The 16,744-nt window shown below is 42.8% G+C and overlaps 12 non-coding genes across 12 annotated transcripts; all 12 read left to right on the top strand.

Moving 5' to 3' along the window:
* Positions 1 to 1,002: 1,002 nt before the first annotated feature.
* On the top strand, positions 1,003 to 1,084 carry TRNAS-AGA. The gene has a single exon. It is a non-coding gene; the product is annotated as a tRNA-Ser (tRNA).
* Positions 1,085 to 2,377: 1,293 nt separating this feature from the next.
* On the top strand, positions 2,378 to 2,459 carry TRNAS-AGA. Its single transcript has one exon. It is a non-coding gene; the product is annotated as a tRNA-Ser (tRNA).
* A 1,293-nt stretch (positions 2,460 to 3,752) lies between these two features.
* Positions 3,753 to 3,834, top strand: TRNAS-AGA. The gene has a single exon. It is a non-coding gene; the product is annotated as a tRNA-Ser (tRNA).
* Positions 3,835 to 5,127: 1,293 nt separating this feature from the next.
* Positions 5,128 to 5,209, top strand: TRNAS-AGA. The gene has a single exon. It is a non-coding gene; the product is annotated as a tRNA-Ser (tRNA).
* A 1,292-nt stretch (positions 5,210 to 6,501) lies between these two features.
* TRNAS-AGA lies at positions 6,502 to 6,583 on the top strand. Its single transcript has one exon. It is a non-coding gene; the product is annotated as a tRNA-Ser (tRNA).
* Positions 6,584 to 7,877: 1,294 nt separating this feature from the next.
* On the top strand, positions 7,878 to 7,959 carry TRNAS-AGA. The gene has a single exon. It is a non-coding gene; the product is annotated as a tRNA-Ser (tRNA).
* Positions 7,960 to 9,252: 1,293 nt separating this feature from the next.
* On the top strand, positions 9,253 to 9,334 carry TRNAS-AGA. Its single transcript has one exon. It is a non-coding gene; the product is annotated as a tRNA-Ser (tRNA).
* A 1,293-nt stretch (positions 9,335 to 10,627) lies between these two features.
* TRNAS-AGA lies at positions 10,628 to 10,709 on the top strand. Its single transcript has one exon. It is a non-coding gene; the product is annotated as a tRNA-Ser (tRNA).
* Positions 10,710 to 12,002: 1,293 nt separating this feature from the next.
* Positions 12,003 to 12,084, top strand: TRNAS-AGA. Its single transcript has one exon. It is a non-coding gene; the product is annotated as a tRNA-Ser (tRNA).
* A 1,484-nt stretch (positions 12,085 to 13,568) lies between these two features.
* TRNAS-AGA lies at positions 13,569 to 13,650 on the top strand. Its single transcript has one exon. It is a non-coding gene; the product is annotated as a tRNA-Ser (tRNA).
* Positions 13,651 to 14,942: 1,292 nt separating this feature from the next.
* Positions 14,943 to 15,024, top strand: TRNAS-AGA. Its single transcript has one exon. It is a non-coding gene; the product is annotated as a tRNA-Ser (tRNA).
* A 1,468-nt stretch (positions 15,025 to 16,492) lies between these two features.
* On the top strand, positions 16,493 to 16,574 carry TRNAS-AGA. The gene has a single exon. It is a non-coding gene; the product is annotated as a tRNA-Ser (tRNA).
* The last annotated feature ends 170 nt before the right edge of the window (positions 16,575 to 16,744 follow it).

Genomic DNA, 16,744 nt, shown 5'->3' with positions numbered 1-16,744 from the left:
TTGAGCCTACGTCTATAGGAGACTGTCACGCTCTCATTCGACGGCTGAGTTTGACAAAATAGTCTTTTTCACCTCGAAGTTCCAGGTGAGGATGCGGGCAGTTTCTGGAGAAGTCAAATGCAGTGGAGTGGTGGGCTACAAGGAGGTTAGGGCATTCATTCTCGGCCTTTTTTTTTTCGTGGAACGAGTCCCTAAATCTCAAGAGACAAACAATCAAGAACCATTTGAGTTTTTAATTCACTGCGTGTTTTAGAAGAGTTCTGGGCTACACTCAACCAATACCGACACATTCAAAATAAAGTTACCACACTTTAGTGGAAGAAACCGAGGGATGAAAAATGCATGGAACAGATTTCCCCAATCGATTTCACGAAGGTAGTTTTCGAGAAATTTTGACGATCTTAATTCGAGCACTGTAGATCAAATTATCCCTAAAGCTCGCGCCCATTGAGTTTCTAGGAACCTAAGGAGTAAGGGTGAAGAAGAGCTCGATGGCTAATAAGCTCGGGAAAGAGAGAAATTTTTAGCTCAAGCTTTTGGGTAAGTTTTTGGTCTAGTTTTCGAAAATTAAAGGACCCACTCTATTCTCAACGACGCTGAGTGAGACCAATTTCTTTAGCTTCGTAGAGACTAAATGAACGTTTCTCATAAAGGAATCAAGAGTCGAGGAGGTCTGGATTTTTGTCTCGCCAAGAGGTTGACTTTTCTAGTTTTTGGAACCCATGAACCAAAAAGCTTCGGACCCAAAATTGATGCTCCATAGCGTAATTCATCCACGAGCCTTAGACCAAAAGATTTGTGGGAAGAAAATGAAAAAAATTTGTCGAAGACCACAAAGGGAGATTACCTCTCTAACCCCCTGATCGGAGAAGGAAAGAGGAAACGGATTCTGGGTTCACAACAGGTGAGTGATTCATCTTCCCCGATTGATATCCTTCTGTACGGCTTACCGAATTGGTTGAATCCAATTGCTGCGCCTTTGTGTGTGTGAGGGCTCGTGTGGTGGGCGTGCCGGAGTGGTTATCGGGCATGACTAGAAATCATGTGGGCTTTGCCCGCGCAGGTTCGAATCCTGCCGTTCACGATTTTATTTTTTTATTTCCATTTTTGGTTTTACCGATGATTGGAGGAGAAGATGCTTAGAAGCGCACGAAAAGCCCTGAAAGCACACAAATTGAAATGTTTTTTTTTTTTTTTTTTTTTTACCGAGGATTGGCGCGGAAGATGCCTTGATGTTAGAAGCGCACGAAAAGCCGTGAAAGCACACAAATTGAAAAAGGTGGCACTAAAATCCAATGATTTCACGTGTATCGTCCCCTCCCTTGAATTTTTCTTTCCAAATTGGTCCAGATCCAACTGTCCATGTCATCCAAAATTGAGCCTACGTCTATAGGAGACTGTCACGCTCTCATTCGACGGCTGAGTTTGACAAAATAGTCTTTTTCACCTCGAAGTTCCAGGTGAGGATGCGGGCAGTTTCTGGAGAAGTCAAATGCAGTGGAGTGGTGGGCTACAAGGAGGTTAGGGCATTCATTCTCGGCCTTTTTTTTTTCGTGGAACGAGTCCCTAAATCTCAAGAGACAAACAATCAAGAACCATTTGAGTTTTTAATTCACTGCGTGTTTTAGAAGAGTTCTGGGCTACACTCAACCAATACCGACACATTCAAAATAAAGTTACCACACTTTAGTGGAAGAAACCGAGGGATGAAAAATGCATGGAACAGATTTCCCCAATCGATTTCACGAAGGTAGTTTTCGAGAAATTTTGACGATCTTAATTCGAGCACTGTAGATCAAATTATCCCTAAAGCTCGCGCCCATTGAGTTTCTAGGAACCTAAGGAGTAAGGGTGAAGAAGAGCTCGATGGCTAATAAGCTCGGGAAAGAGAGAAATTTTTAGCTCAAGCTTTTGGGTAAGTTTTTGGTCTAGTTTTCGAAAATTAAAGGACCCACTCTATTCTCAACGACGCTGAGTGAGACCAATTTCTTTAGCTTCGTAGAGACTAAATGAACGTTTCTCATAAAGGAATCAAGAGTCGAGGAGGTCTGGATTTTTGTCTCGCCAAGAGGTTGACTTTTCTAGTTTTTGGAACCCATGAACCAAAAAGCTTCGGACCCAAAATTGATGCTCCATAGCGTAATTCATCCACGAGCCTTAGACCAAAAGATTTGTGGGAAGAAAATGAAAAAAATTTGTCGAAGACCACAAAGGGAGATTACCTCTCTAACCCCCTGATCGGAGAAGGAAAGAGGAAACGGATTCTGGGTTCACAACAGGTGAGTGATTCATCTTCCCCGATTGATATCCTTCTGTACGGCTTACCGAATTGGTTGAATCCAATTGCTGCGCCTTTGTGTGTGTGAGGGCTCGTGTGGTGGGCGTGCCGGAGTGGTTATCGGGCATGACTAGAAATCATGTGGGCTTTGCCCGCGCAGGTTCGAATCCTGCCGTTCACGATTTTATTTTTTTATTTCCATTTTTGGTTTTACCGATGATTGGAGGAGAAGATGCTTAGAAGCGCACGAAAAGCCCTGAAAGCACACAAATTGAAATGTTTTTTTTTTTTTTTTTTTTTTACCGAGGATTGGCGCGGAAGATGCCTTGATGTTAGAAGCGCACGAAAAGCCGTGAAAGCACACAAATTGAAAAAGGTGGCACTAAAATCCAATGATTTCACGTGTATCGTCCCCTCCCTTGAATTTTTCTTTCCAAATTGGTCCAGATCCAACTGTCCATGTCATCCAAAATTGAGCCTACGTCTATAGGAGACTGTCACGCTCTCATTCGACGGCTGAGTTTGACAAAATAGTCTTTTTCACCTCGAAGTTCCAGGTGAGGATGCGGGCAGTTTCTGGAGAAGTCAAATGCAGTGGAGTGGTGGGCTACAAGGAGGTTAGGGCATTCATTCTCGGCCTTTTTTTTTTCGTGGAACGAGTCCCTAAATCTCAAGAGACAAACAATCAAGAACCATTTGAGTTTTTAATTCACTGCGTGTTTTAGAAGAGTTCTGGGCTACACTCAACCAATACCGACACATTCAAAATAAAGTTACCACACTTTAGTGGAAGAAACCGAGGGATGAAAAATGCATGGAACAGATTTCCCCAATCGATTTCACGAAGGTAGTTTTCGAGAAATTTTGACGATCTTAATTCGAGCACTGTAGATCAAATTATCCCTAAAGCTCGCGCCCATTGAGTTTCTAGGAACCTAAGGAGTAAGGGTGAAGAAGAGCTCGATGGCTAATAAGCTCGGGAAAGAGAGAAATTTTTAGCTCAAGCTTTTGGGTAAGTTTTTGGTCTAGTTTTCGAAAATTAAAGGACCCACTCTATTCTCAACGACGCTGAGTGAGACCAATTTCTTTAGCTTCGTAGAGACTAAATGAACGTTTCTCATAAAGGAATCAAGAGTCGAGGAGGTCTGGATTTTTGTCTCGCCAAGAGGTTGACTTTTCTAGTTTTTGGAACCCATGAACCAAAAAGCTTCGGACCCAAAATTGATGCTCCATAGCGTAATTCATCCACGAGCCTTAGACCAAAAGATTTGTGGGAAGAAAATGAAAAAAATTTGTCGAAGACCACAAAGGGAGATTACCTCTCTAACCCCCTGATCGGAGAAGGAAAGAGGAAACGGATTCTGGGTTCACAACAGGTGAGTGATTCATCTTCCCCGATTGATATCCTTCTGTACGGCTTACCGAATTGGTTGAATCCAATTGCTGCGCCTTTGTGTGTGTGAGGGCTCGTGTGGTGGGCGTGCCGGAGTGGTTATCGGGCATGACTAGAAATCATGTGGGCTTTGCCCGCGCAGGTTCGAATCCTGCCGTTCACGATTTTATTTTTTTATTTCCATTTTTGGTTTTACCGATGATTGGAGGAGAAGATGCTTAGAAGCGCACGAAAAGCCCTGAAAGCACACAAATTGAAATGTTTTTTTTTTTTTTTTTTTTTTACCGAGGATTGGCGCGGAAGATGCCTTGATGTTAGAAGCGCACGAAAAGCCGTGAAAGCACACAAATTGAAAAAGGTGGCACTAAAATCCAATGATTTCACGTGTATCGTCCCCTCCCTTGAATTTTTCTTTCCAAATTGGTCCAGATCCAACTGTCCATGTCATCCAAAATTGAGCCTACGTCTATAGGAGACTGTCACGCTCTCATTCGACGGCTGAGTTTGACAAAATAGTCTTTTTCACCTCGAAGTTCCAGGTGAGGATGCGGGCAGTTTCTGGAGAAGTCAAATGCAGTGGAGTGGTGGGCTACAAGGAGGTTAGGGCATTCATTCTCGGCCTTTTTTTTTTCGTGGAACGAGTCCCTAAATCTCAAGAGACAAACAATCAAGAACCATTTGAGTTTTTAATTCACTGCGTGTTTTAGAAGAGTTCTGGGCTACACTCAACCAATACCGACACATTCAAAATAAAGTTACCACACTTTAGTGGAAGAAACCGAGGGATGAAAAATGCATGGAACAGATTTCCCCAATCGATTTCACGAAGGTAGTTTTCGAGAAATTTTGACGATCTTAATTCGAGCACTGTAGATCAAATTATCCCTAAAGCTCGCGCCCATTGAGTTTCTAGGAACCTAAGGAGTAAGGGTGAAGAAGAGCTCGATGGCTAATAAGCTCGGGAAAGAGAGAAATTTTTAGCTCAAGCTTTTGGGTAAGTTTTTGGTCTAGTTTTCGAAAATTAAAGGACCCACTCTATTCTCAACGACGCTGAGTGAGACCAATTTCTTTAGCTTCGTAGAGACTAAATGAACGTTTCTCATAAAGGAATCAAGAGTCGAGGAGGTCTGGATTTTTGTCTCGCCAAGAGGTTGACTTTTCTAGTTTTTGGAACCCATGAACCAAAAAGCTTCGGACCCAAAATTGATGCTCCATAGCGTAATTCATCCACGAGCCTTAGACCAAAAGATTTGTGGGAAGAAAATGAAAAAAATTTGTCGAAGACCACAAAGGGAGATTACCTCTCTAACCCCCTGATCGGAGAAGGAAAGAGGAAACGGATTCTGGGTTCACAACAGGTGAGTGATTCATCTTCCCCGATTGATATCCTTCTGTACGGCTTACCGAATTGGTTGAATCCAATTGCTGCGCCTTTGTGTGTGTGAGGGCTCGTGTGGTGGGCGTGCCGGAGTGGTTATCGGGCATGACTAGAAATCATGTGGGCTTTGCCCGCGCAGGTTCGAATCCTGCCGTTCACGATTTTATTTTTTTATTTCCATTTTTGGTTTTACCGATGATTGGAGGAGAAGATGCTTAGAAGCGCACGAAAAGCCCTGAAAGCACACAAATTGAAATGTTTTTTTTTTTTTTTTTTTTTTACCGAGGATTGGCGCGGAAGATGCCTTGATGTTAGAAGCGCACGAAAAGCCGTGAAAGCACACAAATTGAAAAAGGTGGCACTAAAATCCAATGATTTCACGTGTATCGTCCCCTCCCTTGAATTTTTCTTTCCAAATTGGTCCAGATCCAACTGTCCATGTCATCCAAAATTGAGCCTACGTCTATAGGAGACTGTCACGCTCTCATTCGACGGCTGAGTTTGACAAAATAGTCTTTTTCACCTCGAAGTTCCAGGTGAGGATGCGGGCAGTTTCTGGAGAAGTCAAATGCAGTGGAGTGGTGGGCTACAAGGAGGTTAGGGCATTCATTCTCGGCCTTTTTTTTTTCGTGGAACGAGTCCCTAAATCTCAAGAGACAAACAATCAAGAACCATTTGAGTTTTTAATTCACTGCGTGTTTTAGAAGAGTTCTGGGCTACACTCAACCAATACCGACACATTCAAAATAAAGTTACCACACTTTAGTGGAAGAAACCGAGGGATGAAAAATGCATGGAACAGATTTCCCCAATCGATTTCACGAAGGTAGTTTTCGAGAAATTTTGACGATCTTAATTCGAGCACTGTAGATCAAATTATCCCTAAAGCTCGCGCCCATTGAGTTTCTAGGAACCTAAGGAGTAAGGGTGAAGAAGAGCTCGATGGCTAATAAGCTCGGGAAAGAGAGAAATTTTTAGCTCAAGCTTTTGGGTAAGTTTTTGGTCTAGTTTTCGAAAATTAAAGGACCCACTCTATTCTCAACGACGCTGAGTGAGACCAATTTCTTTAGCTTCGTAGAGACTAAATGAACGTTTCTCATAAAGGAATCAAGAGTCGAGGAGGTCTGGATTTTTGTCTCGCCAAGAGGTTGACTTTTCTAGTTTTTGGAACCCATGAACCAAAAAGCTTCGGACCCAAAATTGATGCTCCATAGCGTAATTCATCCACGAGCCTTAGACCAAAAGATTTGTGGGAAGAAAATGAAAAAATTTGTCGAAGACCACAAAGGGAGATTACCTCTCTAACCCCCTGATCGGAGAAGGAAAGAGGAAACGGATTCTGGGTTCACAACAGGTGAGTGATTCATCTTCCCCGATTGATATCCTTCTGTACGGCTTACCGAATTGGTTGAATCCAATTGCTGCGCCTTTGTGTGTGTGAGGGCTCGTGTGGTGGGCGTGCCGGAGTGGTTATCGGGCATGACTAGAAATCATGTGGGCTTTGCCCGCGCAGGTTCGAATCCTGCCGTTCACGATTTTATTTTTTTATTTCCATTTTTGGTTTTACCGATGATTGGAGGAGAAGATGCTTAGAAGCGCACGAAAAGCCCTGAAAGCACACAAATTGAAATGTTTCTTTTTTTTTTTTTTTTTTTTACCGAGGATTGGCGCGGAAGATGCCTTGATGTTAGAAGCGCACGAAAAGCCGTGAAAGCACACAAATTGAAAAAGGTGGCACTAAAATCCAATGATTTCACGTGTATCGTCCCCTCCCTTGAATTTTTCTTTCCAAATTGGTCCAGATCCAACTGTCCATGTCATCCAAAATTGAGCCTACGTCTATAGGAGACTGTCACGCTCTCATTCGACGGCTGAGTTTGACAAAATAGTCTTTTTCACCTCGAAGTTCCAGGTGAGGATGCGGGCAGTTTCTGGAGAAGTCAAATGCAGTGGAGTGGTGGGCTACAAGGAGGTTAGGGCATTCATTCTCGGCCTTTTTTTTTTCGTGGAACGAGTCCCTAAATCTCAAGAGACAAACAATCAAGAACCATTTGAGTTTTTAATTCACTGCGTGTTTTAGAAGAGTTCTGGGCTACACTCAACCAATACCGACACATTCAAAATAAAGTTACCACACTTTAGTGGAAGAAACCGAGGGATGAAAAATGCATGGAACAGATTTCCCCAATCGATTTCACGAAGGTAGTTTTCGAGAAATTTTGACGATCTTAATTCGAGCACTGTAGATCAAATTATCCCTAAAGCTCGCGCCCATTGAGTTTCTAGGAACCTAAGGAGTAAGGGTGAAGAAGAGCTCGATGGCTAATAAGCTCGGGAAAGAGAGAAATTTTTAGCTCAAGCTTTTGGGTAAGTTTTTGGTCTAGTTTTCGAAAATTAAAGGACCCACTCTATTCTCAACGACGCTGAGTGAGACCAATTTCTTTAGCTTCGTAGAGACTAAATGAACGTTTCTCATAAAGGAATCAAGAGTCGAGGAGGTCTGGATTTTTGTCTCGCCAAGAGGTTGACTTTTCTAGTTTTTGGAACCCATGAACCAAAAAGCTTCGGACCAAAAATTGATGCTCCATAGCGTAATTCATCCACGAGCCTTAGACCAAAAGATTTGTGGGAAGAAAATGAAAAAATTTGTCGAAGACCACAAAGGGAGATTACCTCTCTAACCCCCTGATCGGAGAAGGAAAGAGGAAACGGATTCTGGGTTCACAACAGGTGAGTGATTCATCTTCCCGGATTGATATCCTTCTGTACGGCTTACCGAATTGGTTGAATCCAATTGCTGCGCCTTTGTGTGTGTGAGGGCTCGTGTGGTGGGCGTGCCGGAGTGGTTATCGGGCATGACTAGAAATCATGTGGGCTTTGCCCGCGCAGGTTCGAATCCTGCCGTTCACGATTTTATTTTTTTATTTCCATTTTTGGTTTTACCGATGATTGGAGGAGAAGATGCTTAGAAGCGCACGAAAAGCCCTGAAAGCACACAAATTGAAATGTTTCATTTTTTTTTTTTTTTTTACCGAGGATTGGCGCGGAAGATGCCTTGATGTTAGAAGCGCACGAAAAGCCGTGAAAGCACACAAATTGAAAAAGGTGGCACTAAAATCCAATGATTTCACGTGTATCGTCCCCTCCCTTGAATTTTTCTTTCCAAATTGGTCCAGATCCAACTGTCCATGTCATCCAAAATTGAGCCTACGTCTATAGGAGACTGTCACGCTCTCATTCGACGGCTGAGTTTGACAAAATAGTCTTTTTCACCTCGAAGTTCCAGGTGAGGATGCGGGCAGTTTCTGGAGTAGTCAAATGCAGTGGAGTGGTGGGCTACAAGGAGGTTAGGGCATTCATTCTCGGCCTTTTTTTTTTCGTGGAACGAGTCCCTAAATCTCAAGAGACAAACAATCAAGAACCATTTGAGTTTTTAATTCACTGCGTGTTTTAGAAGAGTTCTGGGCTACACTCAACCAATACCGACACATTCAAAATAAAGTTACCACACTTTAGTGGAAGAAACCGAGGGATGAAAAATGCATGGAACAGATTTCCCCAATCGATTTCACGAAGGTAGTTTTCGAGAAATTTTGACGATCTTAATTCGAGCACTGTAGATCAAATTATCCCTAAAGCTCGCGCCCATTGAGTTTCTAGGAACCTAAGGAGTAAGGGTGAAGAAGAGCTCGATGGCTAATAAGCTCGGGAAAGAGAGAAATTTTTAGCTCAAGCTTTTGGGTAAGTTTTTGGTCTAGTTTTCGAAAATTAAAGGACCCACTCTATTCTCAACGACGCTGAGTGAGACCAATTTCTTTAGCTTCGTAGAGACTAAATGAACGTTTCTCATAAAGGAATCAAGAGTCGAGGAGGTCTGGATTTTTGTCTCGCCAAGAGGTTGACTTTTCTAGTTTTTGGAACCCATGAACCAAAAAGCTTCGGACCCAAAATTGATGCTCCATAGCGTAATTCATCCACGAGCCTTTGACCAAAAGATTTGTGGGAAGAAAATGAAAAAAATTTGTCGAAGACCACAAAGGGAGATTACCTCTCTAACCCCCTGATCGGAGAAGGAAAGAGGAAACGGATTCTGGGTTCACAACAGGTGAGTGATTCATCTTCCCCGATTGATATCCTTCTGTACGGCTTACCGAATTGGTTGAATCCAATTGCTGCGCCTTTGTGTGTGTGAGGGCTCGTGTGGTGGGCGTGCCGGAGTGGTTATCGGGCATGACTAGAAATCATGTGGGCTTTGCCCGCGCAGGTTCGAATCCTGCCGTTCACGATTTTATTTTTTTATTTCCATTTTTGGTTTTACCGATGATTGGAGGAGAAGATGCTTAGAAGCGCACGAAAAGCCCTGAAAGCACACAAATTGAAATGTTTTTTTTTTTTTTTTTTTTTTACCGAGGATTGGCGCGGAAGATGCCTTGATGTTAGAAGCGCACGAAAAGCCGTGAAAGCACACAAATTGAAAAAGGTGGCACTAAAATCCAATGATTTCACGTGTATCGTCCCCTCCCTTGAATTTTTCTTTCCAAATTGGTCCAGATCCAACTGTCCATGTCATCCAAAATTGAGCCTACGTCTATAGGAGACTGTCACGCTCTCATTCGACGGCTGAGTTTGACAAAATAGTCTTTTTCACCTCGAAGTTCCAGGTGAGGATGCGGGCAGTTTCTGGAGAAGTCAAATGCAGTGGAGTGGTGGGCTACAAGGAGGTTAGGGCATTCATTCTCGGCCTTTTTTTTTTCGTGGAACGAGTCCCTAAATCTCAAGAGACAAACAATCAAGAACCATTTGAGTTTTTAATTCACTGCGTGTTTTAGAAGAGTTCTGGGCTACACTCAACCAATACCGACACATTCAAAATAAAGTTACCACACTTTAGTGGAAGAAACCGAGGGATGAAAAATGCATGGAACAGATTTCCCCAATCGATTTCACGAAGGTAGTTTTCGAGAAATTTTGACGATCTTAATTCGAGCACTGTAGATCAAATTATCCCTAAAGCTCGCGCCCATTGAGTTTCTAGGAACCTAAGGAGTAAGGGTGAAGAAGAGCTCGATGGCTAATAAGCTCGGGAAAGAGAGAAATTTTTAGCTCAAGCTTTTGGGTAAGTTTTTGGTCTAGTTTTCGAAAATTAAAGGACCCACTCTATTCTCAACGACGCTGAGTGAGACCAATTTCTTTAGCTTCGTAGAGACTAAATGAACGTTTCTCATAAAGGAATCAAGAGTCGAGGAGGTCTGGATTTTTGTCTCGCCAAGAGGTTGACTTTTCTAGTTTTTGGAACCCATGAACCAAAAAGCTTCGGACCCAAAATTGATGCTCCATAGCGTAATTCATCCACGAGCCTTAGACCAAAAGATTTGTGGGAAGAAAATGAAAAAAATTTGTCGAAGACCACAAAGGGAGATTACCTCTCTAACCCCCTGATCGGAGAAGGAAAGAGGAAACGGATTCTGGGTTCACAACAGGTGAGTGATTCATCTTCCCCGATTGATATCCTTCTGTACGGCTTACCGAATTGGTTGAATCCAATTGCTGCGCCTTTGTGTGTGTGAGGGCTCGTGTGGTGGGCGTGCCGGAGTGGTTATCGGGCATGACTAGAAATCATGTGGGCTTTGCCCGCGCAGGTTCGAATCCTGCCGTTCACGATTTTATTTTTTTATTTCCATTTTTGGTTTTACCGATGATTGGAGGAGAAGATGCTTAGAAGCGCACGAAAAGCCCTGAAAGCACACAAATTGAAATGTTTTTTTTTTTTTTTTTTTTTTACCGAGGATTGGCGCGGAAGATGCCTTGATGTTAGAAGCGCACGAAAAGCCGTGAAAGCACACAAATTGAAAAAGGTGGCACTAAAATCCAATGATTTCACGTGTATCGTCCCCTCCCTTGAATTTTTCTTTCCAAATTGGTCCAGATCCAACTGTCCATGTCATCCAAAATTGAGCCTACGTCTATAGGAGACTGTCACGCTCTCATTCGACGGCTGAGTTTGACAAAATAGTCTTTTTCACCTCGAAGTTCCAGGTGAGGATGCGGGCAGTTTCTGGAGAAGTCAAATGCAGTGGAGTGGTGGGCTACAAGGAGGTTAGGGCATTCATTCTCGGCCTTTTTTTTTTCGTGGAACGAGTCCCTAAATCTCAAGAGACAAACAATCAAGAACCATTTGAGTTTTTAATTCACTGCGTGTTTTAGAAGAGTTCTGGGCTACACTCAACCAATACCGACACATTCAAAATAAAGTTACCACACTTTAGTGGAAGAAACCGAGGGATGAAAAATGCATGGAACAGATTTCCCCAATCGATTTCACGAAGGTAGTTTTCGAGAAATTTTGACGATCTTAATTCGAGCACTGTAGATCAAATTATCCCTAAAGCTCGCGCCCATTGAGTTTCTAGGAACCTAAGGAGTAAGGGTGAAGAAGAGCTCGATGGCTAATAAGCTCGGGAAAGAGAGAAATTTTTAGCTCAAGCTTTTGGGTAAGTTTTTGGTCTAGTTTTCGAAAATTAAAGGACCCACTCTATTCTCAACGACGCTGAGTGAGACCAATTTCTTTAGCTTCGTAGAGACTAAATGAACGTTTCTCATAAAGGAATCAAGAGTCGAGGAGGTCTGGATTTTTGTCTCGCCAAGAGGTTGACTTTTCTAGTTTTTGGAACCCATGAACCAAAAAGCTTCGGACCCAAAATTGATGCTCCATAGCGTAATTCATCCACGAGCCTTTGACCAAAAGATTTGTGGGAAGAAAATGAAAAAAATTTGTCGAAGACCACAAAGGGAGATTACCTCTCTAACCCCCTGATCGGAGAAGGAAAGAGGAAACGGATTCTGGGTTCACAACAGGTGAGTGATTCATCTTCCCCGATTGATATCCTTCTGTACGGCTTACCGAATTGGTTGAATCCAATTGCTGCGCCTTTGTGTGTGTGAGGGCTCGTGTGGTGGGCGTGCCGGAGTGGTTATCGGGCATGACTAGAAATCATGTGGGCTTTGCCCGCGCAGGTTCGAATCCTGCCGTTCACGATTTTATTTTTTTATTTCCATTTTTGGTTTTACCGATGATTGGAGGAGAAGATGCTTAGAAGCGCACGAAAAGCCCTGAAAGCACACAAATTGAAATGTTTCATTTTTTTTTTTTTTTTTACCGAGGATTGNCGCGGAAGATGCCTTGATGTTAGAAGCGCACGAAAAGCCGTGAAAGCACACAAATTGAAATGTTTCATTTTTTTTTTTTTTTTACCGAGGATTGGCGCGGAAGATGCCTTGATGTTAGAAGCGCACGAAAAGCCGTGAAAGCACACAAATTGAAATGTTTCATTTTTTTTTTTTTTTTTACCGAGGATTGGCGCGGAAGATGCCTTGATGTTAGAAGCGCACGAAAAGCCGTGAAAGCACACAAATTGAAAAAGGTGACACTAAAATCCAATGATTTCACGTGTATCGTCCCCTCCCTTGAATTTTTCTTTCCAAATTGGTCCAGATCCAACTGTCCATGTCATCCAAAATTGAGCCTACGTCTATAGGAGACTGTCACGCTCTCATTCGACGGCTGAGTTTGACAAAATAGTCTTTTTCACCTCGAAGTTCCAGGTGAGGATGCGGGCAGTTTCTGGAGAAGTCAAATGCAGTGGAGTGGTGGGCTACAAGGAGGTTAGGGCATTCATTCTCGGCCTTTTTTTTTTCGTGGAACGAGTCCCTAAATCTCAAGAGACAAACAATCAAGAACCATTTGAGTTTTTAATTCACTGCGTGTTTTAGAAGAGTTCTGGGCTACACTCAACCAATACCGACACATTCAAAATAAAGTTACCACACTTTAGTGGAAGAAACCGAGGGATGAAAAATGCATGGAACAGATTTCCCCAATCGATTTCACGAAGGTAGTTTTCGAGAAATTTTGACGATCTTAATTCGAGCACTGTAGATCAAATTATCCCTAAAGCTCGCGCCCATTGAGTTTCTAGGAACCTAAGGAGTAAGGGTGAAGAAGAGCTCGATGGCTAATAAGCTCGGGAAAGAGAGAAATTTTTAGCTCAAGCTTTTGGGTAAGTTTTTGGTCTAGTATTCGAAAATTAAAGGACCCACTCTATTCTCAACGACGCTGAGTGAGACCAATTTCTTTAGCTTCGTAGAGACTAAATGAACGTTTCTCATAAAGGAATCAAGAGTCGAGGAGGTCTGGATTTTTGTCTCGCCAAGAGGTTGACTTTTCTAGTTTTTGGAACCCATGAACCAAAAAGCTTCGGACCCAAAATTGATGCTCCATAGCGTAATTCATCCACGAGCCTTAGACCAAAAGATTTGTGGGAAGAAAATGAAAAAAATTTGTCGAAGACCACAAAGGGAGATTACCTCTCTAACCCCCTGATCGGAGAAGGAAAGAGGAAACGGATTCTGGGTTCACAACAGGTGAGTGATTCATCTTCCCCGATTGATATCCTTCTGTACGGCTTACCGAATTGGTTGAATCCAATTGCTGCGCCTTTGTGTGTGTGAGGGCTCGTGTGGTGGGCGTGCCGGAGTGGTTATCGGGCATGACTAGAAATCATGTGGGCTTTGCCCGCGCAGGTTCGAATCCTGCCGTTCACGATTTTATTTTTTTATTTCCATTTTTGGTTTTACCGATGATTGGAGGAGAAGATGCTTAGAAGCGCACGAAAAGCCCTGAAAGCACACAAATTGAAATGTTTTTTTTTTTTTTTTTTTTTTACCGAGGATTGGCGCGGAAGATGCCTTGATGTTAGAAGCGCACGAAAAGCCGTGAAAGCACACAAATTGAAAAAGGTGGCACTAAAATCCAATGATTTCACGTGTATCGTCCCCTCCCTTGAATTTTTCTTTCCAAATTGGTCCAGATCCAACTGTCCATGTCATCCAAAATTGAGCCTACGTCTATAGGAGACTGTCACGCTCTCATTCGACGGCTGAGTTTGACAAAATAGTCTTTTTCACCTCGAAGTTCCAGGTGAGGATGCGGGCAGTTTCTGGAGAAGTCAAATGCAGTGGAGTGGTGGGCTACAAGGAGGTTAGGGCATTCATTCTCGGCCTTTTTTTTTTCGTGGAACGAGTCCCTAAATCTCAAGAGACAAACAATCAAGAACCATTTGAGTTTTTAATTCACTGCGTGTTTTAGAAGAGTTCTGGGCTACACTCAACCAATACCGACACATTCAAAATAAAGTTACCACACTTTAGTGGAAGAAACCGAGGGATGAAAAATGCATGGAACAGATTTCCCCAATCGATTTCACGAAGGTAGTTTTCGAGAAATTTTGACGATCTTAATTCGAGCACTGTAGATCAAATTATCCCTAAAGCTCGCGCCCATTGAGTTTCTAGGAACCTAAGGAGTAAGGGTGAAGAAGAGCTCGATGGCTAATAAGCTCGGGAAAGAGAGAAATTTTTAGCTCAAGCTTTTGGGTAAGTTTTTGGTCTAGTTTTCGAAAATTAAAGGACCCACTCTATTCTCAACGACGCTGAGTGAGACCAATTTCTTTAGCTTCGTAGAGACTAAATGAACGTTTCTCATAAAGGAATCAAGAGTCGAGGAGGTCTGGATTTTTGTCTCGCCAAGAGGTTGACTTTTCTAGTTTTTGGAACCCATGAACCAAAAAGCTTCGGACCCAAAATTGATGCTCCATAGCGTAATTCATCCACGAGCCTTAGACCAAAAGATTTGTGGGAAGAAAATGAAAAAATTTGTCGAAGACCACAAAGGGAGATTACCTCTCTAACCCCCTGATCGGAGAAGGAAAGAGGAAACGGATTCTGGGTTCACAACAGGTGAGTGATTCATCTTCCCCGATTGATATCCTTCTGTACGGCTTACCGAATTGGTTGAATCCAATTGCTGCGCCTTTGTGTGTGTGAGGGCTCGTGTGGTGGGCGTGCCGGAGTGGTTATCGGGCATGACTAGAAATCATGTGGGCTTTGCCCGCGCAGGTTCGAATCCTGCCGTTCACGATTTTATTTTTTTATTTCCATTTTTGGTTTTACCGATGATTGGAGGAGAAGATGCTTAGAAGCGCACGAAAAGCCCTGAAAGCACACAAATTGAAATGTTTCATTTTTTTTTTTTTTTTTTTACCGAGGATTGGCGCGGAAGATGCCTTGATGTTAGAAGCGCACGAAAAGCCGTGAAAGCACACAAATTGAAAAAGGTGGCACTAAAATCCAATGATTTCACGTGTATCGTCCCCTCCCTTGAATTTTTCTTTCCAAATTGGTCCAGATCCAACTGTCCATGTCATCCAAAATTGAGCCTACGTCTATAGGAGACTGTCACGCTCTCATTCGACGGCTGAGTTTGACAAAATAGTCTTTTTCACCTCGAAGTTCCAGGTGAGGATGCGGGCAGTTTCTGGAGAAGTCAAATGCAGTGGAGTGGTGGGCTACAAGGAGGTTAGGGCATTCATTCTCGGCCTTTTTTTTTTCGTGGAACGAGTCCCTAAATCTCAAGAGACAAACAATCAAGAACCATTTGAGTTTTTAATNCACTGCGTGTTTTAGAAGAGTTCTGGGCTACACTCAACCAATACCGACACATTCAAAATAAAGTTACCACACTTTAGTGGAAGAAACCGAGGGATGAAAAATGCATGGAACAGATTTCCCCAATCGATTTCACGAAGGTAGTTTTCGAGAAATTTTGACGATCTTAATTCGAGCACTGTAGATCAAATTATCCCTAAAGCTCGCGCCCATTGAGTTTCTAGGAACCTAAGGAGTAAGGGTGAAGAAGAGCTCGATGGCTACTAAAGCTCGCGCCCATTGAGTTTCTAGGAACCTAAGGAGTAAGGGTGAAGAAGAGCTCGATGGCTAATAANAAGCTTTTGGGTAAGTTTTTGGTCTAGTTTTCGAAAATTAAAGGACCCACTCTATTCTCAACGACGCTGAGTGAGACCAATTTCTTTAGCTTCGTATTCGAAAATTAAAGGACCCACTCTATTCTCAACGACGCTGAGTGAGACCAATTTCTTTAGCTTCGTAGAGGAAAATTAAAGGACCCACTCTATTCTCAACGACGCTGAGTGAGACCAATTTCTTTAGCTTCGTAGAGACTAAATGAACGTTTCTCATAAAGGAATCAAGAGTCGAGGAGGTCTGGATTTTTGTCTCGTCAAGAGGTTGACTTTTCTAGTTTTTGGAACCCATGAACCAAAAAGCTTCGGACCCAAAATTGATGCTCCATAGCGTAATTCATCCACGAGCCTTAGACCAAAAGATTTGTGGGAAGAAAATGAAAAAATTTGTCGAAGACCACAAAGGGAGATTACCTCTCTATCCCCCTGATCGGAGAAGGAAAGAGGAAACGGATTCTGGGTTCACAACAGGTGAGTGATTCATCTTCCCCGATTGATATCCTTCTGTACAGCTTACCGAATTGGTTGAATCCAATTGCTGCGCCTTTGTGTGTGTGAGGGCTCGTGTGGTGGGCGTGCCGGAGTGGTTATCGGGCATGACTAGAAATCATGTGGGCTTTGCCCGCGCAGGTTCGAATCCTGCCGTTCACGATTTTATTTTTTTATTTCCATTTTTGGTTTTACCGATGATTGGAGGAGAAGATGCTTAGAAGCGCACGAAAAGCCCTGAAAGCACACAAATTGAAATGTTTCATTTTTTTTTTTTTTTTACCGAGGATTGGCGCGGAAGATGCCTTGATGTTAGAAGCGCACGAAAAGCC

The sequence above is a fragment of the Cucurbita maxima genome, unplaced genomic scaffold (genome assembly GCF_002738345.1).
Source record: "Cucurbita maxima cultivar Rimu unplaced genomic scaffold, Cmax_1.0 Cma_Scf00052, whole genome shotgun sequence".
Lineage (NCBI taxonomy): Eukaryota > Viridiplantae > Streptophyta > Magnoliopsida > Cucurbitales > Cucurbitaceae > Cucurbita > Cucurbita maxima.
This window is presented reverse-complemented; position numbering and strand designations above follow the sequence as displayed.